Consider the following 25,658-nt stretch of genomic DNA (forward strand, 5'->3'; position numbering starts at 1 on the left):
AATTCTTAATATGAATGCCTAGTACATTTATTAATTGAAAACTTGCGGCCCCCCAATGAACTGAAAATAATTACGATTTTTTTCAAGATGTTACATGGTAGGGTAGCCCAGGTGATACCGTTTCTGTCCAGAAAATATTTTTTCTGTTTTTCCGGTGAACCAAGGACAGTAAAATCTGAACCAGCATTCTATGCTGTAAAGGTTATCACTCTGGATCTTGCAATCTGAGTTCAAATCTCTGTAGGACCTACCATGTGAATTAATCTGCCTCGTGGAACTGGAATATAGCTGTCCAACGATTGTTGAAAGTATTTGCAACACGTGATAGGAACGACAGTCCACATTTGCTAATTAAAACGCGTAATTTTTTTCTGTACAATTCCCAAATGGATGTATAATATGGTTCTATGTTGTAATGGTTAGCACTCTGGACTTTGAATCCAGTGATCCGAGTTCAAATCTCAGTAGAACCTTTCTAGCTTTTGTGCTGAATTATTCACGTGGTCTACCAATATTCTCATTTCTAGCTGTTTATATAGTGAACAAATGACAGGAAAATCTGAACACTTCAATAATTACTCTATATGGGGTTCTATGGTGTAATGGTTAGCACTCAGGACTCTGAATCCTGTGATCCGAGTTCAAATCTCGGTAGGACCTACCTCATTTTTGCAGTGACATACTCCTCTCCTGTCATCTTTTAAATAGTCTTGTGTGAAAGAAACAAGTGGGTGGGAGTGGATAAGCAGTCTTTGGTACGCACGAATGACTAGCCTGCAGGAAATTTTTAATATGAATGCCTAGTACATTTATTAATTGAAAACTTGCTGCCCCCAATGAACTGAAAATAATTAAGATTTTTTTCAAGATGTTACATGGTAGGGTAGCCCAGGTGATACCGTTTCTGTCCAGAAAATATTTTCTCTGTTTTTCCTGTGAACCAAGGACAGTAAAATCTGAACCAGCATTCTATGCTGTAAAGGTTATCACTCTGGATCTTGCAATCTGAGTTCAAATCTCTGTAGGACCTACCATGTGAATTAATCTGCCTCGTGGAACTGGAATATAGCTGTCCAACGATTGTTGAAAGTATTTGCAACACGTGATAGGAACGACAGTCCACATTTGCTAATTAAAACGCGTAATTTTTTTTTGTTACAATTCCCAAATGGATGTATAATATGGTTCTATGTTGTAATGGTTAGCACTCTGGACTTTGAATCCAGTGATCCGAGTTCAAATCTCAGTAGAACCTTTCTAGCTTTTGTGCTGAATTATTCACGTGGCCTACCAATAATCTAATTTCTAGCTGTTTATCCGGTGAACAAATGACAGGAAAATCTGAACACTTCAGTAATTACTCTATATGGGGTTCTATGGTGTAATGGTTATCACTCAGGACTCTGAATCCTGCGATCCGAGTTCAAATCTCAGTAGGACCTACCTTGATTTTGCAGTGACATACTCCTCTCCTGTCAACTTTAAAATAGTCTTGTGTGAAAGAAACAAGTGGGTGGGAGTCGATAAGCAGTCTTTGGTACGCACGAATGGCTAGCCTGCAGGAAATTCTTAATATGAATGCCTAGTACATTTATTAATTGAAAACTTGCTGCCCCCCAATGAACTGAAAATAATTAAGATTTTTTTCAAGATGTTACATGGTAGGGTAGCCCAGGTGATACCGTTTCTGTCCAGAAAATATTTTTTCTGTTTTTCCGGTGAACCAAGGACAGTAAAATCTGAACCAGAATTCTATGCTGTAAAGGTTATCACTCTGGATCTTGCAATCTGAGTACAAATCTCGGTAGGACCTACCATGTGAATTAATCTGCCTCGTGGAACTGGAATATAGCTGTCCAACGATTGTTGAAAGTATTTGCAACACGTGATTGGAACGACAGTCCACATTTGCTAATTAAAACGCGTAATTTTTTTTCTGTACAATTCCCAAATGGATGTATAATATGGTTCTATGTTGTAATGGTTAGCACTCTGGACTTTGAATCCAGTGATCCGAGTTCAAATCTCAGTAGAACCTTTCTAGCTTTTGTGCTGAATTATTCACGTGGCCTACCAATAATCTCATTTCTAGCTGTTTATACAGTGAACAAATGACAGGAAAATCTGAACACTTCAATAATTACTCTATATGGGGTTCTATGGTGTAATGGTTAGCACTCAGGACTCTGAATCCTGCGATCCGAGTTCAAATCTCGGTAGGACCTACCTAGTTTTTGCAGTGACATACTGCTCTCCTGTCATCTTTTAAATAGTCTTGTGTGAAAGAAACAAGTGGGTGGGAGTCGATAAGCAGTCTTTGGTACGCACGAATGGCTAGCCTGCAGGAAATTCTTAATATGAATGCCTAGTACATTTATTAATTGAAATCTTGCTGACCCCCAATGAACTGAAAATAATTAAGATATTTTTCAAGATGTTACATGGTAGGGTAGCCCAGGTGATACCGTTTCTGTCCAGAAAATATTTTCTCTGTTTTTCCGGTCGAACCAAGGACAGTAAAATCTGAACCAGCATTCTATGCTGTAAAGGTTATCACTCTGGATCTTGCAATCTGAGTTCAAATCTCGGTAGGACCTACCATGTGAATTAATCTGCCTCGTGGAACTGGAATATAGCTGTCCAACGATTGTTGAAAGTATTTGCAACACGTGATAGGAACGACAGTCCACATTTGCTAATTAAAACGCGTAATTTTTTTTCTGTACAATTCCCAAATGGATGTATAATATGGTTCTATGTTGTAATGGTTAGCACTCTGGACTTTGAATCCAGTGATCCGAGTTCAAATCTCAGTAGAACCTTTCTAGCTTTTGTGCTGAATTATTCACGTGGCCTACCAATAATCTCATTTGTAGCTGTTTATCCGGTGAACAAATGACAGGAAAATCTGAACACTTCAGTAATTACTCTATATGGGGTTCTATGGTGTAGTGGTTATCACTCAGGACTCTGAATCCTGCGATTCGAGTTCAAATCTCAGTAGGACCTACCTTCATTCTGCAGTGACATACTCCTCTCCTGTCAACTTTAAAATAGTCTTGTGTGAAAGAAACAAGTGGGTGGTAGTCGATTAGCAGTCTTTGGTACGCATGAATGGCCAGCCTGCAGGAAATTTTTAATATGAATGCCTAGTACATTTATTAATTGAAAACTTGCTGCCCCCCAATGAACTGAAAATAATTAAGATTTTTTTCAAGATGTTACATGGTAGGGTAGCCCAGGTGATACCGTTTCTGTCCAGAAAATATTTTCTCTGTTTTTCCTGTGAACCAAGGACAGTAAAATCTGAACCAGCATTCTATGCTGTAAAGGTTATCACTCTGGATCTTGCAATCTGAGTTCAAATCTCGGTAGGACCTACCATGTGAATTAATCTGCCTCGTGGAACTGGAATATAGCTGTCCAACGATTGTTGAAAGTATTTGCAACACGTGATAGGAACGACAGTCCACATTTGCTAATTAAAACGCGTAATTTTTTTTCTGTACAATTCCCAAATGGATGTATAATATGGTTCTATGGTGTAATGGTTAGCACTCTGGACTTTGAATCCAGTGATCCGAGTTCAAATCTCGGTAGAACCTTTCTAGCTTTTGTGCTGAATTATTCACGTGGCCTACCAATAATCTCATTTCTAGCTGTTTATCCGGTGAACAAATGACAGGAAAATCTGAACACTTCAATAATTACTCTATATGGGGTTCTATGGTGTAATGGTTATCACTCAGGACTCTGAATCCTGCGATCCGAGTTCAAATCTCGGTAGGACCTACCTTGATTTTGCAGTGACATACTCCTCTCCTGTCAACTTTAAAATAGTCTTGTGTGAAAGAAACAAGTGGGTGGGAGTCGATAAGCAGTCTTTGGTACGCACGAATGGCTAGCCTGCAGGAAATTCTTAATATGAATGCCTAGTACATTTATTAATTGAAAACTTGCTGCCCCCCAATGAACTGAAAATAATTAAGATTTTTTTGAAGATGTTACATGGTACGGTAGCCCAGGTGATACCGTTTCTGTCCAGAAAATATTTTCTCTGTTTTTCCTGTGAACCAAGGACAGTAAAATCTGAACCAGCATTCTATGCTGTAAAGGTTATCACTCTGGATCTTGCAATCTGAGTTCAAATCTCTGTAGGACCTACCATGTGAATTAATCTGCCTCGTGGAACTGGAATATAGCTGTCCAACGATTGTTGAAAGTATTTGCAACACGTGATTGGAACGACAGTCCACATTTGCTAATTAAAACGCGTAATTTTTTTCTGTACAATTCCCAAATGGATGTATAATATGGTTCTATGTTGTAATGCTTAGCACTCTGGACTTTGAATCCAGTGATCCGAGTTCAAATCTCAGTAGAACCTTTCTAGCTTTTGTGCTGAATTATTCACGTGGCCTACCAATAATCTCGTTTCTAGCTGTTTATCCGAAGTGAACAAATGACAGGAAAATCTGAACACTTCAATAATTACTCTATATGGGGTTCTATGGTGTAATGGTTAGCACTCAGGACTCTGAATCCTGCGACGAGTTCAAATCTCGGTAGGACCTACCTTCATTCTGCAGTGACATACTGCTCTCCTGTCAACTTTAAAATAGTCTTGTGTGAAAGAAACAAGTGGGTGGGAGTCGATAAGCAGTCTTTGGTACGCATGAATGGCCAGCCTGCAGGAAATTCTTAATATGAATGCCTAGTACATTTATTAATTGAAAACTTGCTGCCCCCCAATGAACTGAAAATAATTAAGATTTTTTTCAAGATGTTACATGGTAGGGTAGCCCAGGTGATACCGTTTCTGTCCAGAAAATATTTTCTCTGTTTTTCGTGTGAACCAAGGACAGTAAAATCTGAACCAGCATTCTATGCTGTAAAGGTTATCACTCTGGATCTTGCAATCTGAGTTCAAATCTCGGTAGGACCTACCATGTGAATTAATCTGCCTCGTGGAACTGGAATATAGCTGTCCAACGATTGTTGAAAGTATTTGCAACACGTGATAGGAACGACAGTCCACATTTGCTAATTAAAACGCGTATTTTTTTTTCTGTACAATTCCCAAATGGATGTATAATATGGTTCTATGGTGTAATGGTTAGCACTCTGGACTTTGAATCCAGTGATCCGAGTTCAAATCTCGGTAGAACCTTTCTAGCTTTTGTGCTGAATTATTCACGTGGCCTACCAATAATCTCATTTCTAGCTGTTTATCCGGTGAACAAATGACAGGAAAATCTGAACACTTCAATAATTACTCTATATGGGGTTCTATGGTGTAATGGTTAGCACTCAGGACTCTGAATCCTGCGATCCGAGTTCAAATCTCGGTAGGACCTACCTTCATACTGCTCTCCTGTCAACTTTAAAATAGCCTTGTGTGAAAGAAACAAGTGGGTGGGAGTCGATAAGCAGTCTTTGGTACGCATGAATGGCCAGCCTGCAGGAAATTTTTAATATGAATGCCTAGTACATTTATTAATTGAAAACTTGCTGCCCCCCAATGAACTGAAAATAATTAAGATTTTTTTCAAGATGTTACATGGTAGGGTAGCCCAGGTGATACCGTTTCTGTCCAGAAAATATTTTCTCTGTTTTTCCTGTGAACCAAGGACAGTAAAATCTGAACCAGCATTCTATGCTGTAAAGGTTATCACTCTGGATCTTGCAATCTGAGTTCAAATCTCGGTAGGACCTACCATGTGAATTAATCTGCCTCGTGGAACTGGAATATAGCTGTCCAACGATTGTTGAAAGTATTTGCAACACGTGATAGGAACGACAGTCCACATTTGCTAATTAAAACGCGTAATTTTTTTTCTGTACAATTCCCAAATGGATGTATAATATGGTTCTATGGTGTAATGGTTAGCACTCTGGACTTTGAATCCAGTGATCCGAGTTCAAATCTCGGTAGAACCTTTCTAGCTTTTGTGCTGAATTATTCACGTGGCCTACCAATATTCTCATTTCTAGCTGTTTATCCGGTGAACAAATGACAGGAAAATCTGAACACTTCAATAATTACTTGGGGCATGGGGTTCTATGGTGTAATGGTTAGCACTCAGGACTCTGAATCCTGCGATCCGAGTTCAAATCTCGGTAGGACCTACCTTCATTCTGCAGTGACATACTGCTCTCCTGTCAACTTTAAAATAGTCTTGTGTGAAAGAAACAAGTGGGTGGGAGTCGATAAGCAGTCTTTGGTACGCACGAATGGCCAGCCTGCAGGAAATTTTTAATATGAATGCCTAGTACATTTATTAATTGAAAACTTGCTGCCCCCCAATGAACTGAAAATAATTAAGATTTTTTTCAAGATGTTACATGGTAGGGTAGCCCAGGTGATACCGTTTCTGTCCAGAAAATATTTTCTCTGTTTTTCCTGTGAACCAAGGACAGTAAAATCTGAACCAGCATTCTATGCTGTAAAGGTTATCACTCTGGATCTTGCAATCTGAGTTCAAATCTTGGTAGGACCTACCATGTGAATTAATCTGCCTCGTGGAACTGGAATATAGCTGTCCAACGATTGTTGAAAGTATTTGCAACACGTGATAGGAACGACAGTCCACATTTGCTAATTAAAACGCGTAATTTTTTTTCTGTACAATTCCCAAATGGATGTATAATATGGTTCTATGGTGTAATGGTTAGCACTCTGGACTTTGAATCCAGTGATCCGAGTTCAAATCTCAGTAGAACCTTTCTAGCTTTTGTGCTGAATTATTCACGTGGCCTACCAATAATCTAATTTCTAGCTGTTTATCCGGTGAACAAATGACAGGAAAATCTGAACACTTCAGTAATTACCTATGGGGTTCTATGGTGTAATGGTTATCACTCAGGACTCTGAATCCTGCGATCCGAGTTCAAATCTCGGTAGGACCTACCTTCATTTTGCAGTGACATACTGCTCTCCTGTCAACTTTAAAATAGCCTTGTGTGAAAGAAACAAGTGGGTGGGAGTCGATAAGCAGTCTTTGGTACGCATGAATGGCCAGCCTGCAGGAAATTTTTAATATGAATGCCTAGTACATTTATTAATTGAAAACTTGCTGCCCCCCAATGAACTGAAAATAATTAAGATTTTTTTCAAGATGTTACATGGTAGGGTAGCCCAGGTGATACCGTTTCTGTCCAGAAAATATTTTCTCTGTTTTTCCTGTGAACCAAGGACAGTAAAATCTGAACCAGCATTCTATGCTGTAAAGGTTATCACTCTGGATCTTGCAATCTGAGTTCAAATCTCGGTAGGACCTACCATGTGAATTAATCTGCCTCGTGGAACTGGAATATAGCTGTCCAACGATTGTTGAAAGTATTTGCAACACGTGATAGGAACGACAGTCCACATTTGCTAATTAAAACGCGTAATTTTTTTTCTGTACAATTCCCAAATGGATGTATAATATGGTTCTATGGTGTAATGGTTAGCACTCTGGACTTTGAATCCAGTGATCCGAGTTCAAATCTCGGTAGAACCTTTCTAGCTTTTGTGCTGAATTATTCACGTGGCCTACCAATAATCTCATTTCTAGCTGTTTATCCGGTGAACAAATGACAGGAAAATCTGAACACTTCAATAATTACTATGGGGTTCTATGGTGTAATGGTTAGCACTCAGGACTCTGAATCCTGCGATCCGAGTTCAAATCTCGGTAGGACCTACCTTCATACTGCTCTCCTGTCAACTTTAAAATAGCCTCTTGTGTGAAAGAAACAAGTGGGTGGGAGTCGATAAGCAGTCTTTGGTACGCATGAATGGCCAGCCTGCAGGAAATTTTTAATATGAATGCCTAGTACATTTATTAATTGAAAACTTGCTGCCCCCCAATGAACTGAAAATAATTAAGATTTTTTTTCAAGATGTTACATGGTAGGGTAGCCCAGGTGATACCGTTTCTGTCCAGAAAATATTTTCTCTGTTTTTCCTGTGAACCAAGGACAGTAAAATCTGAACCAGCATTCTATGCTGTAAAGGTTATCACTCTGGATCTTGCAATCTGAGTTCAAATCTCGGTAGGACCTACCATGTGAATTAATCTGCCTCGTGGAACTGGAATATAGCTGTCCAACGATTGTTGAAAGTATTTGCAACACGTGATAGGAACGACAGTCCACATTTGCTAATTAAAACGCGTAATTTTTTTTCTGTACAATTCCCAAATGGATGTATAATATGGTTCTATGGTGTAATGGTTAGCACTCTGGACTTTGAATCCAGTGATCCGAGTTCAAATCTCGGTAGAACCTTTCTGGCTTTTGTGCTGAATTATTCACGTGGCCTACCAATAATCTAATTTCTAGCTGTTTATCCGGTGAACAAATGACAGGAAAATCTGAACACTTCAGTAATTACCATATGGGGTTCTATGGTGTAATGGTTAGCACTCAGGACTCTGAATCCTGCGATCCGAGTTCAAATCTCGGTAGGACCTACCTTCATTCTGCATTGACATACTGCTCTCCTGTCAACTTTAAAATAGCCTTGTGTGAAAGAAACAAGTGGGTGGGAGTCGATAAGCAGTCTTTGGTACGCATGAATGGCCAGCCTGCAGGAAATTTTTAATATGAATGCCTAGTACATTTATTAATTGAAAACTTGCTGCCCCCAATGAACTGAAAATAATTAAGATTTTTTTCAAGATGTTACATGGTAGGGTAGCCCAGGTGATACCGTTTCTGTCCAGAAAATATTTTCTCTGTTTTTCCTGTGAACCAAGGACAGTAAAATCTGAACCAGCATTCTATGCTGTAAAGGTTATCACTCTGGATCTTGCAATCTGAGTTCAAATCTCGGTAGGACCTACCATGTGAATTAATCTGCCTCGTGGAACTGGAATATAGCTGTCCAACGATTGTTGAAAGTATTTGCAACACGTGATAGGAACGACAGTCCACATTTGCTAATTAAAACGCGTAATTTTTTTTCTGTACAATTCCCAAATGGATGTATAATATGGTTCTATGGTGTAATGGTTAGCACTCTGGACTTTGAATCCAGTGATCCGAGTTCAAATCTCGGTAGAACCTTTCTAGCTTTTGTGCTGAATTATTCACGTGGCCTACCAATAATCTCATTTCTAGCTGTTTATCCGGTGAACAAATGACAGGAAAATCTGAACACTTCAATAATTACTCTATATGGGGTTCTATGGTGTAATGGTTAGCACTCAGGACTCTGAATCCTGCGATCCGAGTTCAAATCTCGGTAGGACCTACCTTCATTTCTGCAGTGACATACTGCTCTCCTGTCAACTTTAAAATAGTCTTGTGTGAAAGAAACAAGTGGGTGGGAGTCGATAAGCAGTCTTTGGTACGCATGAATGGCCAGCCTGCAGGAAATTTTTAATATGAATGCCTAGTACATTTATTAATTGAAAACTTGCTGCCCCCCAATGAACTGAAAATAATTAAGATTTTTTTCAAGATGTTACATGGTAGGGTAGCCCAGGTGATACCGTTTCTGTCCAGAAAATATTTTCTCTGTTTTTCCTGTGAACCAAGGACAGTAAAATCTGAACCAGCATTCTATGCTGTAAAGGTTATCACTCTGGATCTTGCAATCTGAGTTCAAATCTCGGTAGGACCTACCATGTGAATTAATCTGCCTCGTGGAACTGGAATATAGCTGTCCAACGATTGTTGAAAGTATTTGCAACACGTGATAGGAACGACAGTCCACATTTGCTAATTAAAACGCGTAATTTTTTTCGGTACAATTCCCAAATGGATGTATAATATGGTTCTATGGTGTAATGGTTAGCACTCTGGACTTTGAATCCAGTGATCCGAGTTCAAATCTCGGTAGAACCTTTCTGGCTTTTGTGCTGAATTATTCACGTGGCCTACCAATAATCTCATTTCTAGCTGTTTATCCGGTGAACAAATGACAGGAAAATCTGAACACTTCAATAATTACTCTATATGGGGTTCTATGGTGTAATGGTTAGCACTCAGGACTCTGAATCCTGCGATCCGAGTTCAAATCTCGGTAGGACCTACCTTGATTTTGCAGTGACATACTGCTCTCCTGTCAACTTTAAAATAGTCTTGTGTGAAAGAAACAAGTGGGTGGGAGTCGATAAGCAGTCTTTGGTACGCATGAATGGCCAGCCTGCAGGAAATTTTTAATATGAATGCCTAGTACATTTATTAATTGAAAACTTGCTGCCCCCCAATGAACTGAAAATAATTAAGATTTTTTTCAAGATGTTACATGGTAGGGTAGCCCAGGTGATACCGTTTCTGTCCAGAAAATATTTTCTCTGTTTTTCCTGTGAACCAAGGACAGTAAAATCTGAACCAGCATTCTATGCTGTAAAGGTTATCACTCTGGATCTTGCAATCTGAGTTCAAATCTTGGTAGGACCTACCATGTGAATTAATCTGCCTCGTGGAACTGGAATATAGCTGTCCAACGATTGTTGAAAGTATTTGCAACACGTGATAGGAACGACAGTCCACATTTGCTAATTAAAACGCGTAATTTTTTTTCTGTACAATTCCCAAATGGATGTATAATATGGTTCTATGGTGTAATGGTTAGCACTCTGGACTTTGAATCCAGTGATCCGAGTTCAAATCTCGGTAGAACCTTTCTAGCTTTTGTGCTGAATTATTCACGTGGCCTACCAATAATCTCATTTCTAGCTGTTTATCCGGTGAACAAATGACAGGAAAATCTGAACACTTCAATAATTACTCTATATGGGGTTCTATGGTGTAATGGTTAGCACTCAGGACTCTGAATCCTGCGATCCGAGTTCAAATCTCGGTAGGACCTACCTTGATTTTGCAGTGACATACTGCTCTCCTGTCAACTTTAAAATAGCTCTTGTGTGAAAGAAACAAGTGGGTGGGAGTCGATAAGCAGTCTTTGGTACGCATGAATGGCCAGCCTGCAGGAAATTTTTAATATGAATGCCTAGTACATTTATTAATTGAAAACTTGCTGCCCCCCAATGAACTGAAAATAATTAAGATTTTTTTCAAGATGTTACATGGTAGGGTAGCCCAGGTGATACCGTTTCTGTCCAGAAAATATTTTCTCTGTTTTTCCTGTGAACCAAGGACAGTAAAATCTGAACCAGCATTCTATGCTGTAAAGGTTATCACTCTGGATCTTGCAATCTGAGTTCAAATCTCGGTAGGACCTACCATGTGAATTAATCTGCCTCGTGGAACTGGAATATAGCTGTCCAACGATTGTTGAAAGTATTTGCAACACGTGATAGGAACGACAGTCCACATTTGCTAATTAAAACGCGTAATTTTTTTTCTGTACAATTCCCAAATGGATGTATAATATGGTTCTATGGTGTAATGGTTAGCACTCTGGACTTTGAATCCAGTGATCCGAGTTCAAATCTCGGTAGAACCTTTCTAGCTTTTGTGCTGAATTATTCACGTGGCCTACCAATAATCTCATTTCTAGCTGTTTATCCGGTGAACAAATGACAGGAAAATCTGAACACTTCAATAATTACTCTATATGGGGTTCTATGGTGTAATGGTTAGCACTCAGGACTCTGAATCCTGCGATCCGAGTTCAAATCTCGGTAGGACCTACCTTCATTTTGCAGTGACATACTGCTCTCCTGTCAACTTTAAAATAGTCTTGTGTGAAAGAAACAAGTGGGTGGGAGTCGATAAGCAGTCTTTGGTACGCATGAATGGCCAGCCTGCAGGAAATTTTTAATATGAATGCCTAGTACATTTATTAATTGAAAACTTGCTGCCCCCCAATGAACTGAAAATAATTAAGATTTTTTTCAAGATGTTACATGGTAGGGTAGCCCAGGTGATACCGTTTCTGTCCAGAAAATATTTTCTCTGTTTTTCCTGTGAACCAAGGACAGTAAAATCTGAACCAGCATTCTATGCTGTAAAGGTTATCACTCTGGATCTTGCAATCTGAGTTCAAATCTCGGTAGGACCTACCATGTGAATTAATCTGCCTCGTGGAACTGGAATATAGCTGTCCAACGATTGTTGAAAGTATTTGCAACACGTGATAGGAACGACAGTCCACATTTGCTAATTAAAAACGCGTAATTTTTTTTCTGTACAATTCCCAAATGGATGTATAATATGGTTCTATGGTGTAATGGTTAGCACTCTGGACTTTGAATCCAGTGATCCGAGTTCAAATCTCGGTAGAACCTTTCTAGCTTTTGTGCTGAATTATTCACGTGGCCTACCAATAATCTCATTTCTAGCTGTTTATCCGGTGAACAAATGACAGGAAAATCTGAACACTTCAATAATTACCATATGGGGTTCTATGGTGTAATGGTTAGCACTCAGGACTCTGAATCCTGCGATCCGAGTTCAAATCTCGGTAGGACCTACCTTGATTCTGCAGTGACATACTGCTCTCCTGTCAACTTTAAAATAGTCTTGTGTGAAAGAAACAAGTGGGTGGGGAGTCGATAAGCAGTCTTTGGTACGCATGAATGGCCAGCCTGCAGGAAATTTTTAATATGAATGCCTAGTACATTTATTAATTGAAAACTTGCTGCCCCCCAATGAACTGAAAATAATTAAGATTTTTTTCAAGATGTTACATGGTAGGGTAGCCCAGGTGATACCGTTTCTGTCCAGAAAATATTTTCTCTGTTTTTCCTGTGAACCAAGGACAGTAAAATCTGAACCAGCATTCTATGCTGTAAAGGTTATCACTCTGGATCTTGCAATCTGAGTTCAAATCTCGGTAGGACCTACCATGTGAATTAATCTGCCTCGTGGAACTGGAATATAGCTGTCCAACGATTGTTGAAAGTATTTGCAACACGTGATAGGAACGACAGTCCACATTTGCTAATTAAAACGCGTAATTTTTTTTCTGTACAATTCCCAAATGGATGTATAATATGGTTCTATGGTGTAATGGTTAGCACTCTGGACTTTGAATCCAGTGATCCGAGTTCAAATCTCGGTAGAACCTTTCTAGCTTTTGTGCTGAATTATTCACGTGGCCTACCAATAATCTCATTTCTAGCTGTTTATCCGGTGAACAAATGACAGGAAAATCTGAACACTTCAATAATTACTCTATATGGGGTTCTATGGTGTAATGGTTAGCACTCAGGACTCTGAATCCTGCGATCCGAGTTCAAATCTCGGTAGGACCTACCTTGATTTTGCAGTGACATACTCCTCTCCTGTCAACTTTAAAATAGTCTTGTGTGAAAGAAACAAGTGGGTGGGAGTCGATAAGCAGTCTTTGGTACGCATGAATGGCCAGCCTGCAGGAAATTTTTAATATGAATGCCTAGTACATTTATTAATTGAAAACTTGCTGCCCCCCAATGAACTGAAAATAATTAAGATTTTTTTCAAGATGTTACATGGTAGGGTAGCCCAGGTGATACCGTTTCTGTCCAGAAAATATTTTCTCTGTTTTTCCTGTGAACCAAGGACAGTAAAATCTGAACCAGCATTCTATGCTGTAAAGGTTATCACTCTGGATCTTGCAATCTGAGTTCAAATCTCGGTAGGACCTACCATGTGAATTAATCTGCCTCGTGGAACTGGAATATAGCTGTCCAACGATTGTTGAAAGTATTTGCAACACGTGATAGGAACGACAGTCCACATTTGCTAATTAAAACGCGTAATTTTTTTTCTGTACAATTCCCAAATGGATGTATAATATGGTTCTATGGTGTAATGGTTAGCACTCTGGACTTTGAATCCAGTGATCCGAGTTCAAATCTCGGTAGAACCTTTCTGGCTTTTGTGCTGAATTATTCACGTGGCCTACCAATAATCTCATTTCTAGCTGTTTATCCGGTGAACAAATGACAGGAAAATCTGAACACTTCAATAATTACATATGGGGTTCTATGGTGTAATGGTTAGCACTCAGGACTCTGAATCCTGCGATCCGAGTTCAAATCTCGGTAGGACCTACCTTCATTTTGCAGTGACATACTGCTCTCCTGTCAACTTTAAAATAGTCTTGTGTGAAAGAAACAAGTGGGTGGGAGTCGATAAGCAGTCTTTGGTACGCATGAATGGCCAGCCTGCAGGAAATTTTTTATATGAATGCCTAGTACATTTATTAATTGAAAACTTGCTGCCCCCCAATGAACTGAAAATAATTAAGATTTTTTTCAAGATGTTACATGGTAGGGTAACCCAGGTGATACCGTTTCTGTCCAGAAAATATTTTCTCTGTTTTTCCTGTGAACCAAGGACAGTAAAATCTGAACCAGCATTCTATGCTGTAAAGGTTATCACTCTGGATCTTGCAATCTGAGTTCAAATCTCGGTAGGACCTACCATGTGAATTAATCTGCCTCGTGGAACTGGAATATAGCTGTCCAACGATTGTTGAAAGTATTTGCAACACGTGATAGGAACGACAGTCCACATTTGCTAATTAAAACGCGTAATTTTTTTTCTGTACAATTCCCAAATGGATGTATAATATGGTTCTATGGTGTAATGGTTAGCACTCTGGACTTTGAATCCAGTGATCCGAGTTCAAATCTCGGTAGAACCTTTCTAGCTTTTGTGCTGAATTATTCACGTGGCCTACCAATAATCTCATTTCTAGCTGTTTATCCGGTGAACAAATGACAGGAAAATCTGAACACTTCAATAATTACTCTATATGGGGTTCTATGGTGTAATGGTTAGCACTCAGGACTCTGAATCCTGCGATCCGAGTTCAAATCTCGGTAGGACCTACCTTCATTTTGCAGTGACATACTGCTCTCCTGTCAACTTTAAAATAGTCTTGTGTGAAAGAAACAAGTGGGTGGGAGTCGATAAGCAGTCTTTGGTACGCATGAATGGCCAGCCTGCAGGAAATTTTTAATATGAATGCCTAGTACATTTATTAATTGAAAACTTGCTGCCCCCCAATGAACTGAAAATAATTAAGATTTTTTTCAAGATGTTACATGGTAGGGTAGCCCAGGTGATACCGTTTCTGTCCAGAAAATATTTTCTCTGTTTTTCCTGTGAACCAAGGACAGTAAAATCTGAACCAGCATTCTATGCTGTAAAGGTTATCACTCTGGATCTTGCAATCTGAGTTCAAATCTTGGTAGGACCTACCATGTGAATTAATCTGCCTCGTGGAACTGGAATATAGCTGTCCAACGATTGTTGAAAGTATTTGCAACACGTGATAGGAACGACAGTCCACATTTGCTAATTAAAACGCGTAATTTTTTTTCTGTACAATTCCCAAATGGATGTATAATATGGTTCTATGGTGTAATGGTTAGCACTCTGGACTTTGAATCCAGTGATCCGAGTTCAAATCTCGGTAGAACCTTTCTGGCTTTTGTGCTGAATTATTCACGTGGCCTACCAATAATCTCATTTCTAGCTGTTTATCCGGTGAACAAATGACAGGAAAATCTGAACACTTCAATAATTACTTATGGGGTTCTATGGTGTAATGGTTAGCACTCAGGACTCTGAATCCTGCGATCCGAGTTCAAATCTCGGTAGGACCTACCTTCATTTTGCAGTGACATACTGCTCTCCTGTCAACTTTAAAATAGTCTTGTGTGAAAGAAACAAGTGGGTGGGAGTCGATAAGCAGTCTTTGGTACGCATGAATGGCCAGCCTGCAGGAAATTTTTAATATGAATGCCTAGTACATTTATTAATTGAAAACTTGCTGCCCCCCAATGAACTGAAAATAATTAAGATTTTTTTCAAGATGTTACATGGTAGGGTAGCCCAGGTGATACCGTTTCTGTCCAGAAAATATTTTCTCTGTTTTTCCTGTGAACCAAGGACAGTAAAATCTGAACCAGCATTCTATGCTGTAAAGGTTATCACTCTGGATCTTGCAATCTGAGTTCAAATCTCGGTAGGACCTACCATGTGAATTAATCTGCCTCGTGGAACTGGAATATAGCTGTCCAACGATTGTTGAAAGTATTTGCAACACGTGATAGGAACGACAGTCCACATTTGCTAATTAAAACGCGTAATTTTTTTTCTGTACAATTCCCAAATGGATGTATAATATGGTTCTATGGTGTAATGGTTAGCACTCTGGACTTTGAATCCAGTGATCCGAGTTCAAATCTCGGTAGAACCTTTCTAGCTTTTGTGCTGAATTATTCACGTGGCCTACCAATAATCTCATTTCTAGCTGTTTATCCGGTGAACAAATGACAGGAAAATCTGAACACTTCAATAATTACTCTATATGGGGTTCTATGGTGTAATGGTTAGCACTCAGGACTCTGAATCCTGCGATCCGAGTTCAAATCTCGGTAGGACCTACCTTCATTTTGCAGTGACATACTGCTCTCCTGTCAACTTTAAAATAGTCTTGTGTGAAAGAAACAAGTGGGTGGGAGTCGATAAGCAGTCTTTGGTACGCATGAATGGCCAGCCTGCAGGAAATTTTTTAATATGAATGCCTAGTACATTTATTAATTGAAAACTTGCTGCCCCCAATGAACTGAAAATAATTAAGATTTTTTTCAAGATGTTACATGGTAGGGTAGCCCAGGTGATACCGTTTCTGTCCAGAAAATATTTTCTCTGTTTTTCCTGTGAACCAAGGACAGTAAAATCTGAACCAGCATTCTATGCTGTAAAGGTTATCACTCTGGATCTTGCAATCTGAGTTCAAATCTCGGTAGGACCTACCATGTGAATTAATCTGCCTCGTGGAACTGGAATATAGCTGTCCAACGATTGTTGAAAGTATTTGCAACACGTGATAGGAACGACAGTCCACATTTGCTAATTAAAACGCGTAATTTTTTTTCTGTACAATTCCCAAATGGATGTATAATATGGTTCTATGGTGTAATGGTTAGCACTCTGGACTTTGAATCCAGTGATCCGAGTTCAAATCTCGGTAGAACCTTTCTAGCTTTTGTGCTGAATTATTCACGTGGCCTACCAATAATCTCATTTCTAGCTGTTTATCCGGTGAACAAATGACAGGAAAATCTGAACACTTCAATAATTACCTATGGGGTTCTATGGTGTAATGGTTAGCACTCAGGACTCTGAATCCTGCGATCCGAGTTCAAATCTCGGTAGGACCTACCTTCATTTTGCAGTGACATACTGCTCTCCTGTCAACTTTAAAATAGTCTTGTGTGAAAGAAACAAGTGGGTGGGAGTCGATAAGCAGTCTTTGGTACGCATGAATGGCCAGCCTGCAGGAAATTTTTAATATGAATGCCTAGTACATTTATTAATTGAAAACTTGCTGCCCCCCAATGAACTGAAAATAATTAAGATTTTTTTCAAGATGTTACATGGTAGGGTAGCCCAGGTGATACCGTTTCTGTCCAGAAAATATTTTCTCTGTTTTTCCTGTGAACCAAGGACAGTAAAATCTGAACCAGCATTCTATGCTGTAAAGGTTATCACTCTGGATCTTGCAATCTGAGTTCAAATCTCGGTAGGACCTACCATGTGAATTAATCTGCCTCGTGGAACTGGAATATAGCTGTCCAACGATTGTTGAAAGTATTTGCAACACGTGATAGGAACGACAGTCCACATTTGCTAATTAAAAGCGCGTAATTTTTTTTCTGTACAATTCCCAAATGGATGTATAATATGGTTCTATGGTGTAATGGTTAGCACTCTGGACTTTGAATCCAGTGATCCGAGTTCAAATCTCGGTAGAACCTTTCTAGCTTTTGTGCTGAATTATTCACGTGGCCTACCAATAATCTCATTTCTAGCTGTTTATCCGGTGAACAAATGACAGGAAAATCTGAACACTTCAATAATTACTATGGGGTTCTATGGTGTAATGGTTAGCACTCAGGACTCTGAATCCTGCGATCTGAGTTCAAATCTCGGTAGGACCTACCTTCATTCTGCAGTGACATACATCCTGTCAACTTTAAAATACTCTTGTGTGAAAGAAACAAGTGGGTGGGAGTCGATAAGCAGTCTTTGGTACGCATGAATGGCCAGCCTGCAGGAAATTTTTAATATGAATGCCTAGTACATTTATTAATTGAAAACTTGCTGCCCCCAATGAACTGAAAATAATTACGATTTTTTTCAAGATGTTACATGGTAGGGTAGCCCAGGTGATACCGTTTCTGTCCAGAAAATATTTTCTCTGTTTTTCCTGTGAACCAAGGACAGTAAAATCTGAACCAGCATTCTATGCTGTAAAGGTTATCACTCTGGATCTTGCAATCTGAGTTCAAATCTCGGTAGGACCTACCATGTGAATTAATCTGCCTCGTGGAACTGGAATATAGCTGTCCAACGATTGTTGAAAGTATTTGCAACACGTGATAGGAACGACAGTCCACATTTGCTAATTAAAACGCGTAATTTTTTTTCTGTACAATTCCCAAATGGATGTATAATATGGTTCTATGGTGTAATGGTTAGCACTCTGGACTTTGAATCCAGTGATCCGAGTTCAAATCTCGGTAGAACCTTTCTGGCTTTTGTGCTGAATTATTCACGTGGCCTACCAATAATCTCATTTCTAGCTGTTTATCCGGTGAACAAATGACAGGAAAATCTGAACACTTCAATAATTACTCTATATGGGGTTCTATGGTGTAATGGTTAGCACTCAGGACTCTGAATCCTGCGATCCGAGTTCAAATCTCGGTAGGACCTACCTTGATTTTGCAGTGACATACTCCTCTCCTGTCAACTTTAAAATAGTCTTGTGTGAAAGAAACAAGTGGGTGGGAGTCGATAAGCAGTCTTTGGTACGCATGAATGGCCAGCCTGCAGGAAATTTTTAATATGAATGCCTAGTACATTTATTAATTGAAAACTTGCTGCCCCCAATGAACTGAAAATAATTAAGATTTTTTTCAAGATGTTACATGGTAGGGTAGCCCAGGTGATACCGTTTCTGTCCAGAAAATATTTTCTCTGTTTTTCCTGTGAACCAAGGACAGTAAAATCTGAACCAGCATTCTATGCTGTAAAGGTTATCACTCTGGATCTTGCAATCTGAGTTCAAATCTCGGTAGGACCTACCATGTGAATTAATCTGCCTCGTGGAACTGGAATATAGCTGTCCAACGATTGTTGAAAGTATTTGCAACACGTGATAGGAACGACAGTCCACATTTGCTAATTAAAACGCGTAATTTTTTTTCTGTACAATTCCCAAATGGATGTATAATATGGTTCTATGGTGTAATGGTTAGCACTCTGGACTTTGAATCCAGTGATCCGATTTCAAATCTCGGTAGAACCTTTCTGGCTTTTGTGCTGAATTATTCACGTGGCCTACCAATAATCTCATTTCTAGCTGTTTATCCGGTGAACAAATGACAGGAAAATCTGAACACTTCAATAATTACTCATATGGGGTTCTATGGTGTAATGGTTAGCACTCAGGACTCTGAATCCTGCGATCCGAGTTCAAATCTCGGTAGGACCTACCTTCATTTTGCAGTGACATACATCCTGTCAACTTTAAAATACTCTTGTGTGAAAGAAACAAGTGGGTGGGAGTCGATAAGCAGTCTTTGGTACGCATGAATGGCCAGCCTGCAGGAAATTTTTAATATGAATGCCTAGTACATTTATTAATTGAAAACTTGCTGCCCCCCAATGAACTGAAAATAATTAAGATTTTTTTCAAGATGTTACATGGTAGGGTAGCCCAGGTGATACCGTTTCTGTCCAGAAAATATTTTCTCTGTTTTTCCTGTGAACCAAGGACAGTAAAATCTGAACCAGCATTCTATGCTGTAAAGGTTATCACTCTGGATCTTGCAATCTGAGTTCAAATCTCGGTAGGACCTACCATGTGAATTAATCTGCCTCGTGGAACTGGAATATAGCTGTCCAACGATTGTTGAAAGTATTTGCAACACGTGATAGGAACGACAGTCCACATTTGCTAATTAAAACGCGTAATTTTTTTTCTGTACAATTCCCAAATGGATGTATAATATGGTTCTATGGTGTAATGGTTAGCACTCTGGACTTTGAATCCAGTGATCCGAGTTCAAATCTCGGTAGAACCTTTCTAGCTTTTGTGCTGAATTATTCACGTGGCCTACCAATAATCTCATTTCTAGCTGTTTATCCGGTGAACAAATGACAGGAAAATCTGAACACTTCAATAATTACTCATATGGGGTTCTATGGTGTAATGGTTAGCACTCAGGACTCTGAATCCTGCGATCCGAGTTCAAATCTCGGTAGGACCTACCTTCATTCTGCATTGACATACTGCTCTCCTGTCAACTTTAAAATACTCTTGTGTGAAAGAAACAAGTGGGTGGGAGTCGATAAGCAGTCTTTGGTACGCATGAATGGCCAGCCTGCAGGAAATTTTTAATATGAATGCCTAGTACATTTATTAATTGAAAACTTGCTGCCCCCCAATGAACTGAAAATAATTAAGATTTTTTTCAAGATGTTACATGGTAGGGTAGCCCAGGTGATACCGTTTCTGTCCAGAAAATATTTTCTCTGTTTTTCCTGTGAACCAAGGACAGTAAAATCTGAACCAGCATTCTATGCTGTAAAGGTTATCACTCTGGATCTTGCAATCTGAGTTCAAATCTCGGTAGGACCTACCATGTGAATTAATCTGCCTCGTGGAACTGGAATATAGCTGTCCAACGATTGTTGAAAGTATTTGCAACACGTGATAGGAACGACAGTCCACATTTGCTAATTAAAACGCGTAATTTTTTTTCTGTACAATTCCCAAATGGATGTATAATATGGTTCTATGGTGTAATGGTTAGCACTCTGGACTTTGAATCCAGTGATCCGAGTTCAAATCTCGGTAGAACCTTTCTAGCTTTTGTGCTGAATTATTCACGTGGCCTACCAATAATCTCATTTCTAGCTGTTTATCCGGTGAACAAATGACAGGAAAATCTGAACACTTCAATAATTACTATGGGGTTCTATGGTGTAATGGTTAGCACTCAGGACTCTGAATCCTGCGATCCGAGTTCAAATCTCGGTAGGACCTACCTTCATTGTGCATTGACATACTGCTCTCCTGTCAACTTTAAAATACTCTTGTGTGAAAGAAACAAGTGGGTGGGAGTCGATAAGCAGTCTTTGGTACGCATGAATGGCCAGCCTGCAGGAAATTTTTTATATGAATGCCTAGTACATTTATTAATTGAAAACTTGCTGCCCCCAATGAACTGAAAATAATTAAGATTTTTTCAAGATGTTACATGGTAGGGTAGCCCAGGTGATACCGTTTCTGTCCAGAAAATATTTTCTCTGTTTTTCCTGTGAACCAAGGACAGTAAAATCTGAACCAGCATTCTATGCTGTAAAGGTTATCACTCTGGATCTTGCAATCTGAGTTCAAATCTTGGTAGGACCTACCATGTGAATTAATCTGCCTCGTGGAACTGGAATATAGCTGTCCAACGATTGTTGAAAGTATTTGCAACACGTGATAGGAACGACAGTCCACATTTGCTAATTAAAACGCGTAATTTTTTTTCTGTACAATTCCCAAATGGATGTATAATATGGTTCTATGGTGTAATGGTTAGCACTCTGGACTTTGAATCCAGTGATCCGAGTTCAAATCTCGGTAGAACCTTTCTAGCTTTTGTGCTGAATTATTCACGTGGCCTACCAATAATCTCATTTCTAGCTGTTTATCCGGTGAACAAATGACAGGAAAATCTGAACACTTCAATAATTACTTATGGGGTTCTATGGTGTAATGGTTAGCACTCAGGACTCTGAATCCTGCGATCCGAGTTCAAATCTCGGTAGGACCTACCTTCATTCTGCAGTGACATACTGCTCTCCTGTCAACTTTAAAATACTCTTGTGTGAAAGAAACAAGTGGGTGGGAGTCGATAAGCAGTCTTTGGTACGCATGAATGGCCAGCCTGCAGGAAATTTTTAATATGAATGCCTAGTACATTTATTAATTGAAAACTTGCTGCCCCCCAATGAACTGAAAATAATTAAGATTTTTTTCAAGATGTTACATGGTAGGGTAGCCCAGGTGATACCGTTTCTGTCCAGAAAATATTTTCTCTGTTTTTCCTGTGAACCAAGGACAGTAAAATCTGAACCAGCATTCTATGCTGTAAAGGTTATCACTCTGGATCTTGCAATCTGAGTTCAAATCTTGGTAGGACCTACCATGTGAATTAATCTGCCTCGTGGAACTGGAATATAGCTGTCCAACGATTGTTGAAAGTATTTGCAACACGTGATAGGAACGACAGTCCACATTTGCTAATTAAAACGCGTAATTTTTTTTCTGTACAATTCCCAAATGGATGTATAATATGGTTCTATGGTGTAATGGTTAGCACTCTGGACTTTGAATCCAGTGATCCGAGTTCAAATCTCGGTAGAACCTTTCTAGCTTTTGTGCTGAATTATTCACGTGGCCTACCAATAATCTCATTTCTAGCTGTTTATCCGGTGAACAAATGACAGGAAAATCTGAACACTTCAATAATTACTATATGGGGTTCTATGGTGTAATGGTTAGCACTCAGGACTCTGAATCCTGCGATCCGAGTTCAAATCTCGGTAGGACCTACCTTCATTTTGCAGTGACATACTGCTCTCCTGTCAACTTTAAAATAGTCTTGTGTGAAAGAAACAAGTGGGTGGGAGTCGATAAGCAGTCTTTGGTACGCATGAATGGCCAGCCTGCAGGAAATTTTTAATATGAATGCCTAGTACATTTATTAATTGAAAACTTGCTGCCCCCAATGAACTGAAAATAATTAAGATTTTTTCAAGATGTTACATGGTAGGGTAGCCCAGGTGATACCGTTTCTGTCCAGAAAATATTTTCTCTGTTTTTCCTGTGAACCAAGGACAGTAAAATCTGAACCAGCATTCTATGCTGTAAAGGTTATCACTCTGGATCTTGCAATCTGAGTTCAAATCTCGGTAGGACCTACCATGTGAATTAATCTGCCTCGTGGAACTGGAATATAGCTGTCCAACGATTGTTGAAAGTATTTGCAACACGTGATAGGAACGACAGTCCACATTTGCTAATTAAAAGCGCGTAATTTTTTTTCTGTACAATTCCCAAATGGATGTATAATATGGTTCTATGGTGTAATGGTTAGCACTCTGGACTTTGAATCCAGTGATCCGAGTTCAAATCTCGGTAGAACCTTTCTAGCTTTTGTGCTGAATTATTCACGTGGCCTACCAATAATCTCATTTCTAGCTGTTTATCCGGTGAACAAATGACAGGAAAATCTGAACACTTCAATAATTACTATGGGGTTCTATGGTGTAATGGTTAGCACTCAGGACTCTGAATCCTGCGATCCGAGTTCAAATCTCGGTAGGACCTACCTTCATTCTGCAGTGACATACTGCTCTCCTGTCAACTTTAAAATACTCTTGTGTGAAAGAAACAAGTGGGTGGGAGTCGATAAGCAGTCTTTGGTACGCATGAATGGCCAGCCTGCAGGAAATTTTTAATATGAATGCCTAGTACATTTATTAATTGAAAACTTGCTGCCCCCCAATGAACTGAAAATAATTAAGATTTTTTCAAGATGTTACATGGTAGGGTAGCCCAGGTGATACCGTTTCTGTCCAGAAAATATTTTCTCTGTTTTTCCTGTGAACCAAGGACAGTAAAATCTGAACCAGCATTCTATGCTGTAAAGGTTATCACTCTGGATCTTGCAATCTGAGTTCAAATCTCGGTAGGACCTACCATGTGAATTAATCTGCCTCGTGGAACTGGAATATAGCTGTCCAACGATTGTTGAAAGTATTTGCAACACGTGATAGGAACGACAGTCCACATTTGCTAATTAAAACGCGTAATTTTTTTTCTGTACAATTCCCAAATGGATGTATAATATGGTTCTATGGTGTAATGGTTAGCACTCTGGACTTTGAATCCAGTGATCCGAGTTCAAATCTCGGTAGAACCTTTCTAGCTTTTGTGCTGAATTATTCACGTGGCCTACCAATAATCTCATTTCTAGCTGTTTATCCGGTGAACAAATGACAGGAAAATCTGAACACTTCAATAATTACCTATATGGGGTTCTATGGTGTAATGGTTAGCACTCAGGACTCTGAATCCTGCGATCCGAGTTCAAATCTCGGTAGGACCTACCTTCATTTTGCAGTGACATACTGCTCTCCTGTCAACTTTAAAATAGTCTTGTGTGAAAGAAACAAGTGGGTGGGAGTCGATAAGCAGTCTTTGGTACGCATGAATGGCCAGCCTGCAGGAAATTTTTAATATGAATGCCTAGTACATTTATTAATTGAAAACTTGCTGCCCCCAATGAACTGAAAATAATTAAGATTTTTTTCAAGATGTTACATGGTAGGGTAGCCCAGGTGATACCGTTTCTGTCCAGAAAATATTTTCTCTGTTTTTCCTGTGAACCAAGGACAGTAAAATCTGAACCAGCATTCTATGCTGTAAAGGTTATCACTCTGGATCTTGCAATCTGAGTTCAAATCTTGGTAGGACCTACCATGTGAATTAATCTGCCTCGTGGAACTGGAATATAGCTGTCCAACGATTGTTGAAAGTATTTGCAACACGTGATAGGAACGACAGTCCACATTTGCTAATTAAAACGCGTAATTTTTTTTCTGTACAATTCCCAAATGGATGTATAATATGGTTCTATGGTGTAATGGTTAGCACTCTGGACTTTGAATCCAGTGATCCGAGTTCAAATCTCGGTAGAACCTTTCTGGCTTTTGTGCTGAATTATTCACGTGGCCTACCAATAATCTCATTTCTAGCTGTTTATCCGGTGAACAAATGACAGGAAAATCTGAACACTTCAATAATTACTATGGGGTTCTATGGTGTAATGGTTAGCACTCAGGACTCTGAATCCTGCGATCCGAGTTCAAATCTCGGTAGGACCTACCTTCATTCTGCAGTGACATACTGCTCTCCTGTCAACTTTAAAATAGCCTTGTGTGAAAGAAACAAGTGGGTGGGAGTCGATAAGCAGTCTTTGGTACGCATGAATGGCCAGCCTGCAGGAAATTTTTAATATGAATGCCTAGTACATTTATTAATTGAAAACTTGCTGCCCCCAATGAACTGAAAATAATTAAGATTTTTTTCAAGATGTTACATGGTAGGGTAGCCCAGGTGATACCGTTTCTGTCCAGAAAATATTTTCTCTGTTTTTCCTGTGAACCAAGGACAGTAAAATCTGAACCAGCATTCTATGCTGTAAAGGTTATCACTCTGGATCTTGCAATCTGAGTTCAAATCTTGGTAGGACCTACCATGTGAATTAATCTGCCTCGTGGAACTGGAATATAGCTGTCCAACGATTGTTGAAAGTATTTGCAACACGTGATAGGAACGACAGTCCACATTTGCTAATTAAAACGCGTAATTTTTTTTCTGTACAATTCCCAAATGGATGTATAATATGGTTCTATGGTGTAATGGTTAGCACTCTGGACTTTGAATCCAGTGATCCGAGTTCAAATCTCGGTAGAACCTTTCTAGCTTTTGTGCTGAATTATTCACGTGGCCTACCAATAATCTCATTTCTAGCTGTTTATCCGGTGAACAAATGACAGGAAAATCTGAACACTTCAATAATTACTTATGGGGTTCTATGGTGTAATGGTTAGCACTCAGGACTCTGAATCCTGCGATCCGAGTTCAAATCTCGGTAGGACCTACCTTCATTTTGCAGTGACATACT

At 39.3% G+C, this 25,658-nt stretch overlaps 64 non-coding genes across 64 annotated transcripts; all 64 read left to right on the plus strand.

Moving 5' to 3' along the window:
• The first annotated feature begins 401 nt into the window (after nt 1–401).
• trnaq-uug (transfer RNA glutamine (anticodon UUG)) lies at nt 402–473 on the plus strand. Its single transcript has one exon. It is a non-coding gene; the product is annotated as a tRNA-Gln (tRNA).
• A 115-nt stretch (nt 474–588) lies between these two features.
• Nucleotides 589–660, plus strand: trnaq-cug (transfer RNA glutamine (anticodon CUG)). The gene has a single exon. It is a non-coding gene; the product is annotated as a tRNA-Gln (tRNA).
• A 523-nt stretch (nt 661–1,183) lies between these two features.
• trnaq-uug (transfer RNA glutamine (anticodon UUG)) lies at nt 1,184–1,255 on the plus strand. The gene has a single exon. It is a non-coding gene; the product is annotated as a tRNA-Gln (tRNA).
• A 115-nt stretch (nt 1,256–1,370) lies between these two features.
• On the plus strand, nt 1,371–1,442 carry trnaq-cug (transfer RNA glutamine (anticodon CUG)). The gene has a single exon. It is a non-coding gene; the product is annotated as a tRNA-Gln (tRNA).
• A 524-nt stretch (nt 1,443–1,966) lies between these two features.
• trnaq-uug (transfer RNA glutamine (anticodon UUG)) lies at nt 1,967–2,038 on the plus strand. The gene has a single exon. It is a non-coding gene; the product is annotated as a tRNA-Gln (tRNA).
• Nucleotides 2,039–2,153: 115 nt separating this feature from the next.
• trnaq-cug (transfer RNA glutamine (anticodon CUG)) lies at nt 2,154–2,225 on the plus strand. Its single transcript has one exon. It is a non-coding gene; the product is annotated as a tRNA-Gln (tRNA).
• Nucleotides 2,226–2,750: 525 nt separating this feature from the next.
• Nucleotides 2,751–2,822, plus strand: trnaq-uug (transfer RNA glutamine (anticodon UUG)). Its single transcript has one exon. It is a non-coding gene; the product is annotated as a tRNA-Gln (tRNA).
• Nucleotides 2,823–2,937: 115 nt separating this feature from the next.
• Nucleotides 2,938–3,009, plus strand: trnaq-cug (transfer RNA glutamine (anticodon CUG)). Its single transcript has one exon. It is a non-coding gene; the product is annotated as a tRNA-Gln (tRNA).
• A 524-nt stretch (nt 3,010–3,533) lies between these two features.
• On the plus strand, nt 3,534–3,605 carry trnaq-uug (transfer RNA glutamine (anticodon UUG)). Its single transcript has one exon. It is a non-coding gene; the product is annotated as a tRNA-Gln (tRNA).
• Nucleotides 3,606–3,720: 115 nt separating this feature from the next.
• On the plus strand, nt 3,721–3,792 carry trnaq-cug (transfer RNA glutamine (anticodon CUG)). The gene has a single exon. It is a non-coding gene; the product is annotated as a tRNA-Gln (tRNA).
• Nucleotides 3,793–5,098: 1,306 nt separating this feature from the next.
• On the plus strand, nt 5,099–5,170 carry trnaq-uug (transfer RNA glutamine (anticodon UUG)). The gene has a single exon. It is a non-coding gene; the product is annotated as a tRNA-Gln (tRNA).
• A 115-nt stretch (nt 5,171–5,285) lies between these two features.
• On the plus strand, nt 5,286–5,357 carry trnaq-cug (transfer RNA glutamine (anticodon CUG)). Its single transcript has one exon. It is a non-coding gene; the product is annotated as a tRNA-Gln (tRNA).
• Nucleotides 5,358–5,868: 511 nt separating this feature from the next.
• On the plus strand, nt 5,869–5,940 carry trnaq-uug (transfer RNA glutamine (anticodon UUG)). The gene has a single exon. It is a non-coding gene; the product is annotated as a tRNA-Gln (tRNA).
• A 117-nt stretch (nt 5,941–6,057) lies between these two features.
• Nucleotides 6,058–6,129, plus strand: trnaq-cug (transfer RNA glutamine (anticodon CUG)). Its single transcript has one exon. It is a non-coding gene; the product is annotated as a tRNA-Gln (tRNA).
• A 524-nt stretch (nt 6,130–6,653) lies between these two features.
• trnaq-uug (transfer RNA glutamine (anticodon UUG)) lies at nt 6,654–6,725 on the plus strand. Its single transcript has one exon. It is a non-coding gene; the product is annotated as a tRNA-Gln (tRNA).
• A 112-nt stretch (nt 6,726–6,837) lies between these two features.
• Nucleotides 6,838–6,909, plus strand: trnaq-cug (transfer RNA glutamine (anticodon CUG)). Its single transcript has one exon. It is a non-coding gene; the product is annotated as a tRNA-Gln (tRNA).
• Nucleotides 6,910–7,433: 524 nt separating this feature from the next.
• On the plus strand, nt 7,434–7,505 carry trnaq-uug (transfer RNA glutamine (anticodon UUG)). The gene has a single exon. It is a non-coding gene; the product is annotated as a tRNA-Gln (tRNA).
• A 111-nt stretch (nt 7,506–7,616) lies between these two features.
• Nucleotides 7,617–7,688, plus strand: trnaq-cug (transfer RNA glutamine (anticodon CUG)). Its single transcript has one exon. It is a non-coding gene; the product is annotated as a tRNA-Gln (tRNA).
• Nucleotides 7,689–8,202: 514 nt separating this feature from the next.
• On the plus strand, nt 8,203–8,274 carry trnaq-uug (transfer RNA glutamine (anticodon UUG)). Its single transcript has one exon. It is a non-coding gene; the product is annotated as a tRNA-Gln (tRNA).
• Nucleotides 8,275–8,387: 113 nt separating this feature from the next.
• Nucleotides 8,388–8,459, plus strand: trnaq-cug (transfer RNA glutamine (anticodon CUG)). Its single transcript has one exon. It is a non-coding gene; the product is annotated as a tRNA-Gln (tRNA).
• A 523-nt stretch (nt 8,460–8,982) lies between these two features.
• trnaq-uug (transfer RNA glutamine (anticodon UUG)) lies at nt 8,983–9,054 on the plus strand. The gene has a single exon. It is a non-coding gene; the product is annotated as a tRNA-Gln (tRNA).
• A 115-nt stretch (nt 9,055–9,169) lies between these two features.
• trnaq-cug (transfer RNA glutamine (anticodon CUG)) lies at nt 9,170–9,241 on the plus strand. Its single transcript has one exon. It is a non-coding gene; the product is annotated as a tRNA-Gln (tRNA).
• Nucleotides 9,242–9,765: 524 nt separating this feature from the next.
• trnaq-uug (transfer RNA glutamine (anticodon UUG)) lies at nt 9,766–9,837 on the plus strand. The gene has a single exon. It is a non-coding gene; the product is annotated as a tRNA-Gln (tRNA).
• A 115-nt stretch (nt 9,838–9,952) lies between these two features.
• On the plus strand, nt 9,953–10,024 carry trnaq-cug (transfer RNA glutamine (anticodon CUG)). Its single transcript has one exon. It is a non-coding gene; the product is annotated as a tRNA-Gln (tRNA).
• Nucleotides 10,025–10,548: 524 nt separating this feature from the next.
• trnaq-uug (transfer RNA glutamine (anticodon UUG)) lies at nt 10,549–10,620 on the plus strand. The gene has a single exon. It is a non-coding gene; the product is annotated as a tRNA-Gln (tRNA).
• A 115-nt stretch (nt 10,621–10,735) lies between these two features.
• trnaq-cug (transfer RNA glutamine (anticodon CUG)) lies at nt 10,736–10,807 on the plus strand. The gene has a single exon. It is a non-coding gene; the product is annotated as a tRNA-Gln (tRNA).
• Nucleotides 10,808–11,332: 525 nt separating this feature from the next.
• Nucleotides 11,333–11,404, plus strand: trnaq-uug (transfer RNA glutamine (anticodon UUG)). The gene has a single exon. It is a non-coding gene; the product is annotated as a tRNA-Gln (tRNA).
• Nucleotides 11,405–11,519: 115 nt separating this feature from the next.
• Nucleotides 11,520–11,591, plus strand: trnaq-cug (transfer RNA glutamine (anticodon CUG)). Its single transcript has one exon. It is a non-coding gene; the product is annotated as a tRNA-Gln (tRNA).
• A 525-nt stretch (nt 11,592–12,116) lies between these two features.
• Nucleotides 12,117–12,188, plus strand: trnaq-uug (transfer RNA glutamine (anticodon UUG)). Its single transcript has one exon. It is a non-coding gene; the product is annotated as a tRNA-Gln (tRNA).
• Nucleotides 12,189–12,301: 113 nt separating this feature from the next.
• trnaq-cug (transfer RNA glutamine (anticodon CUG)) lies at nt 12,302–12,373 on the plus strand. Its single transcript has one exon. It is a non-coding gene; the product is annotated as a tRNA-Gln (tRNA).
• Nucleotides 12,374–12,898: 525 nt separating this feature from the next.
• trnaq-uug (transfer RNA glutamine (anticodon UUG)) lies at nt 12,899–12,970 on the plus strand. The gene has a single exon. It is a non-coding gene; the product is annotated as a tRNA-Gln (tRNA).
• A 115-nt stretch (nt 12,971–13,085) lies between these two features.
• trnaq-cug (transfer RNA glutamine (anticodon CUG)) lies at nt 13,086–13,157 on the plus strand. Its single transcript has one exon. It is a non-coding gene; the product is annotated as a tRNA-Gln (tRNA).
• A 524-nt stretch (nt 13,158–13,681) lies between these two features.
• trnaq-uug (transfer RNA glutamine (anticodon UUG)) lies at nt 13,682–13,753 on the plus strand. The gene has a single exon. It is a non-coding gene; the product is annotated as a tRNA-Gln (tRNA).
• Nucleotides 13,754–13,865: 112 nt separating this feature from the next.
• Nucleotides 13,866–13,937, plus strand: trnaq-cug (transfer RNA glutamine (anticodon CUG)). The gene has a single exon. It is a non-coding gene; the product is annotated as a tRNA-Gln (tRNA).
• Nucleotides 13,938–14,461: 524 nt separating this feature from the next.
• Nucleotides 14,462–14,533, plus strand: trnaq-uug (transfer RNA glutamine (anticodon UUG)). Its single transcript has one exon. It is a non-coding gene; the product is annotated as a tRNA-Gln (tRNA).
• Nucleotides 14,534–14,648: 115 nt separating this feature from the next.
• trnaq-cug (transfer RNA glutamine (anticodon CUG)) lies at nt 14,649–14,720 on the plus strand. Its single transcript has one exon. It is a non-coding gene; the product is annotated as a tRNA-Gln (tRNA).
• A 524-nt stretch (nt 14,721–15,244) lies between these two features.
• On the plus strand, nt 15,245–15,316 carry trnaq-uug (transfer RNA glutamine (anticodon UUG)). The gene has a single exon. It is a non-coding gene; the product is annotated as a tRNA-Gln (tRNA).
• Nucleotides 15,317–15,428: 112 nt separating this feature from the next.
• Nucleotides 15,429–15,500, plus strand: trnaq-cug (transfer RNA glutamine (anticodon CUG)). The gene has a single exon. It is a non-coding gene; the product is annotated as a tRNA-Gln (tRNA).
• A 524-nt stretch (nt 15,501–16,024) lies between these two features.
• On the plus strand, nt 16,025–16,096 carry trnaq-uug (transfer RNA glutamine (anticodon UUG)). The gene has a single exon. It is a non-coding gene; the product is annotated as a tRNA-Gln (tRNA).
• A 115-nt stretch (nt 16,097–16,211) lies between these two features.
• On the plus strand, nt 16,212–16,283 carry trnaq-cug (transfer RNA glutamine (anticodon CUG)). The gene has a single exon. It is a non-coding gene; the product is annotated as a tRNA-Gln (tRNA).
• Nucleotides 16,284–16,807: 524 nt separating this feature from the next.
• Nucleotides 16,808–16,879, plus strand: trnaq-uug (transfer RNA glutamine (anticodon UUG)). The gene has a single exon. It is a non-coding gene; the product is annotated as a tRNA-Gln (tRNA).
• A 112-nt stretch (nt 16,880–16,991) lies between these two features.
• Nucleotides 16,992–17,063, plus strand: trnaq-cug (transfer RNA glutamine (anticodon CUG)). The gene has a single exon. It is a non-coding gene; the product is annotated as a tRNA-Gln (tRNA).
• Nucleotides 17,064–17,588: 525 nt separating this feature from the next.
• trnaq-uug (transfer RNA glutamine (anticodon UUG)) lies at nt 17,589–17,660 on the plus strand. The gene has a single exon. It is a non-coding gene; the product is annotated as a tRNA-Gln (tRNA).
• A 111-nt stretch (nt 17,661–17,771) lies between these two features.
• trnaq-cug (transfer RNA glutamine (anticodon CUG)) lies at nt 17,772–17,843 on the plus strand. The gene has a single exon. It is a non-coding gene; the product is annotated as a tRNA-Gln (tRNA).
• A 519-nt stretch (nt 17,844–18,362) lies between these two features.
• On the plus strand, nt 18,363–18,434 carry trnaq-uug (transfer RNA glutamine (anticodon UUG)). The gene has a single exon. It is a non-coding gene; the product is annotated as a tRNA-Gln (tRNA).
• A 115-nt stretch (nt 18,435–18,549) lies between these two features.
• trnaq-cug (transfer RNA glutamine (anticodon CUG)) lies at nt 18,550–18,621 on the plus strand. Its single transcript has one exon. It is a non-coding gene; the product is annotated as a tRNA-Gln (tRNA).
• Nucleotides 18,622–19,144: 523 nt separating this feature from the next.
• Nucleotides 19,145–19,216, plus strand: trnaq-uug (transfer RNA glutamine (anticodon UUG)). Its single transcript has one exon. It is a non-coding gene; the product is annotated as a tRNA-Gln (tRNA).
• Nucleotides 19,217–19,330: 114 nt separating this feature from the next.
• On the plus strand, nt 19,331–19,402 carry trnaq-cug (transfer RNA glutamine (anticodon CUG)). The gene has a single exon. It is a non-coding gene; the product is annotated as a tRNA-Gln (tRNA).
• Nucleotides 19,403–19,922: 520 nt separating this feature from the next.
• trnaq-uug (transfer RNA glutamine (anticodon UUG)) lies at nt 19,923–19,994 on the plus strand. The gene has a single exon. It is a non-coding gene; the product is annotated as a tRNA-Gln (tRNA).
• Nucleotides 19,995–20,108: 114 nt separating this feature from the next.
• trnaq-cug (transfer RNA glutamine (anticodon CUG)) lies at nt 20,109–20,180 on the plus strand. The gene has a single exon. It is a non-coding gene; the product is annotated as a tRNA-Gln (tRNA).
• Nucleotides 20,181–20,704: 524 nt separating this feature from the next.
• On the plus strand, nt 20,705–20,776 carry trnaq-uug (transfer RNA glutamine (anticodon UUG)). Its single transcript has one exon. It is a non-coding gene; the product is annotated as a tRNA-Gln (tRNA).
• A 111-nt stretch (nt 20,777–20,887) lies between these two features.
• trnaq-cug (transfer RNA glutamine (anticodon CUG)) lies at nt 20,888–20,959 on the plus strand. Its single transcript has one exon. It is a non-coding gene; the product is annotated as a tRNA-Gln (tRNA).
• A 522-nt stretch (nt 20,960–21,481) lies between these two features.
• On the plus strand, nt 21,482–21,553 carry trnaq-uug (transfer RNA glutamine (anticodon UUG)). Its single transcript has one exon. It is a non-coding gene; the product is annotated as a tRNA-Gln (tRNA).
• A 112-nt stretch (nt 21,554–21,665) lies between these two features.
• On the plus strand, nt 21,666–21,737 carry trnaq-cug (transfer RNA glutamine (anticodon CUG)). Its single transcript has one exon. It is a non-coding gene; the product is annotated as a tRNA-Gln (tRNA).
• Nucleotides 21,738–22,261: 524 nt separating this feature from the next.
• On the plus strand, nt 22,262–22,333 carry trnaq-uug (transfer RNA glutamine (anticodon UUG)). Its single transcript has one exon. It is a non-coding gene; the product is annotated as a tRNA-Gln (tRNA).
• A 113-nt stretch (nt 22,334–22,446) lies between these two features.
• trnaq-cug (transfer RNA glutamine (anticodon CUG)) lies at nt 22,447–22,518 on the plus strand. The gene has a single exon. It is a non-coding gene; the product is annotated as a tRNA-Gln (tRNA).
• Nucleotides 22,519–23,041: 523 nt separating this feature from the next.
• On the plus strand, nt 23,042–23,113 carry trnaq-uug (transfer RNA glutamine (anticodon UUG)). The gene has a single exon. It is a non-coding gene; the product is annotated as a tRNA-Gln (tRNA).
• Nucleotides 23,114–23,224: 111 nt separating this feature from the next.
• On the plus strand, nt 23,225–23,296 carry trnaq-cug (transfer RNA glutamine (anticodon CUG)). The gene has a single exon. It is a non-coding gene; the product is annotated as a tRNA-Gln (tRNA).
• Nucleotides 23,297–23,819: 523 nt separating this feature from the next.
• Nucleotides 23,820–23,891, plus strand: trnaq-uug (transfer RNA glutamine (anticodon UUG)). Its single transcript has one exon. It is a non-coding gene; the product is annotated as a tRNA-Gln (tRNA).
• Nucleotides 23,892–24,005: 114 nt separating this feature from the next.
• trnaq-cug (transfer RNA glutamine (anticodon CUG)) lies at nt 24,006–24,077 on the plus strand. Its single transcript has one exon. It is a non-coding gene; the product is annotated as a tRNA-Gln (tRNA).
• A 523-nt stretch (nt 24,078–24,600) lies between these two features.
• trnaq-uug (transfer RNA glutamine (anticodon UUG)) lies at nt 24,601–24,672 on the plus strand. The gene has a single exon. It is a non-coding gene; the product is annotated as a tRNA-Gln (tRNA).
• Nucleotides 24,673–24,783: 111 nt separating this feature from the next.
• trnaq-cug (transfer RNA glutamine (anticodon CUG)) lies at nt 24,784–24,855 on the plus strand. Its single transcript has one exon. It is a non-coding gene; the product is annotated as a tRNA-Gln (tRNA).
• Nucleotides 24,856–25,378: 523 nt separating this feature from the next.
• On the plus strand, nt 25,379–25,450 carry trnaq-uug (transfer RNA glutamine (anticodon UUG)). Its single transcript has one exon. It is a non-coding gene; the product is annotated as a tRNA-Gln (tRNA).
• A 112-nt stretch (nt 25,451–25,562) lies between these two features.
• Nucleotides 25,563–25,634, plus strand: trnaq-cug (transfer RNA glutamine (anticodon CUG)). Its single transcript has one exon. It is a non-coding gene; the product is annotated as a tRNA-Gln (tRNA).
• The last annotated feature ends 24 nt before the right edge of the window (nt 25,635–25,658 follow it).

This window comes from Salmo salar, chromosome ssa08, assembly GCF_905237065.1.
Source record: "Salmo salar chromosome ssa08, Ssal_v3.1, whole genome shotgun sequence".
In the NCBI taxonomy this organism is placed as follows: domain Eukaryota; kingdom Metazoa; phylum Chordata; class Actinopteri; order Salmoniformes; family Salmonidae; genus Salmo; species Salmo salar.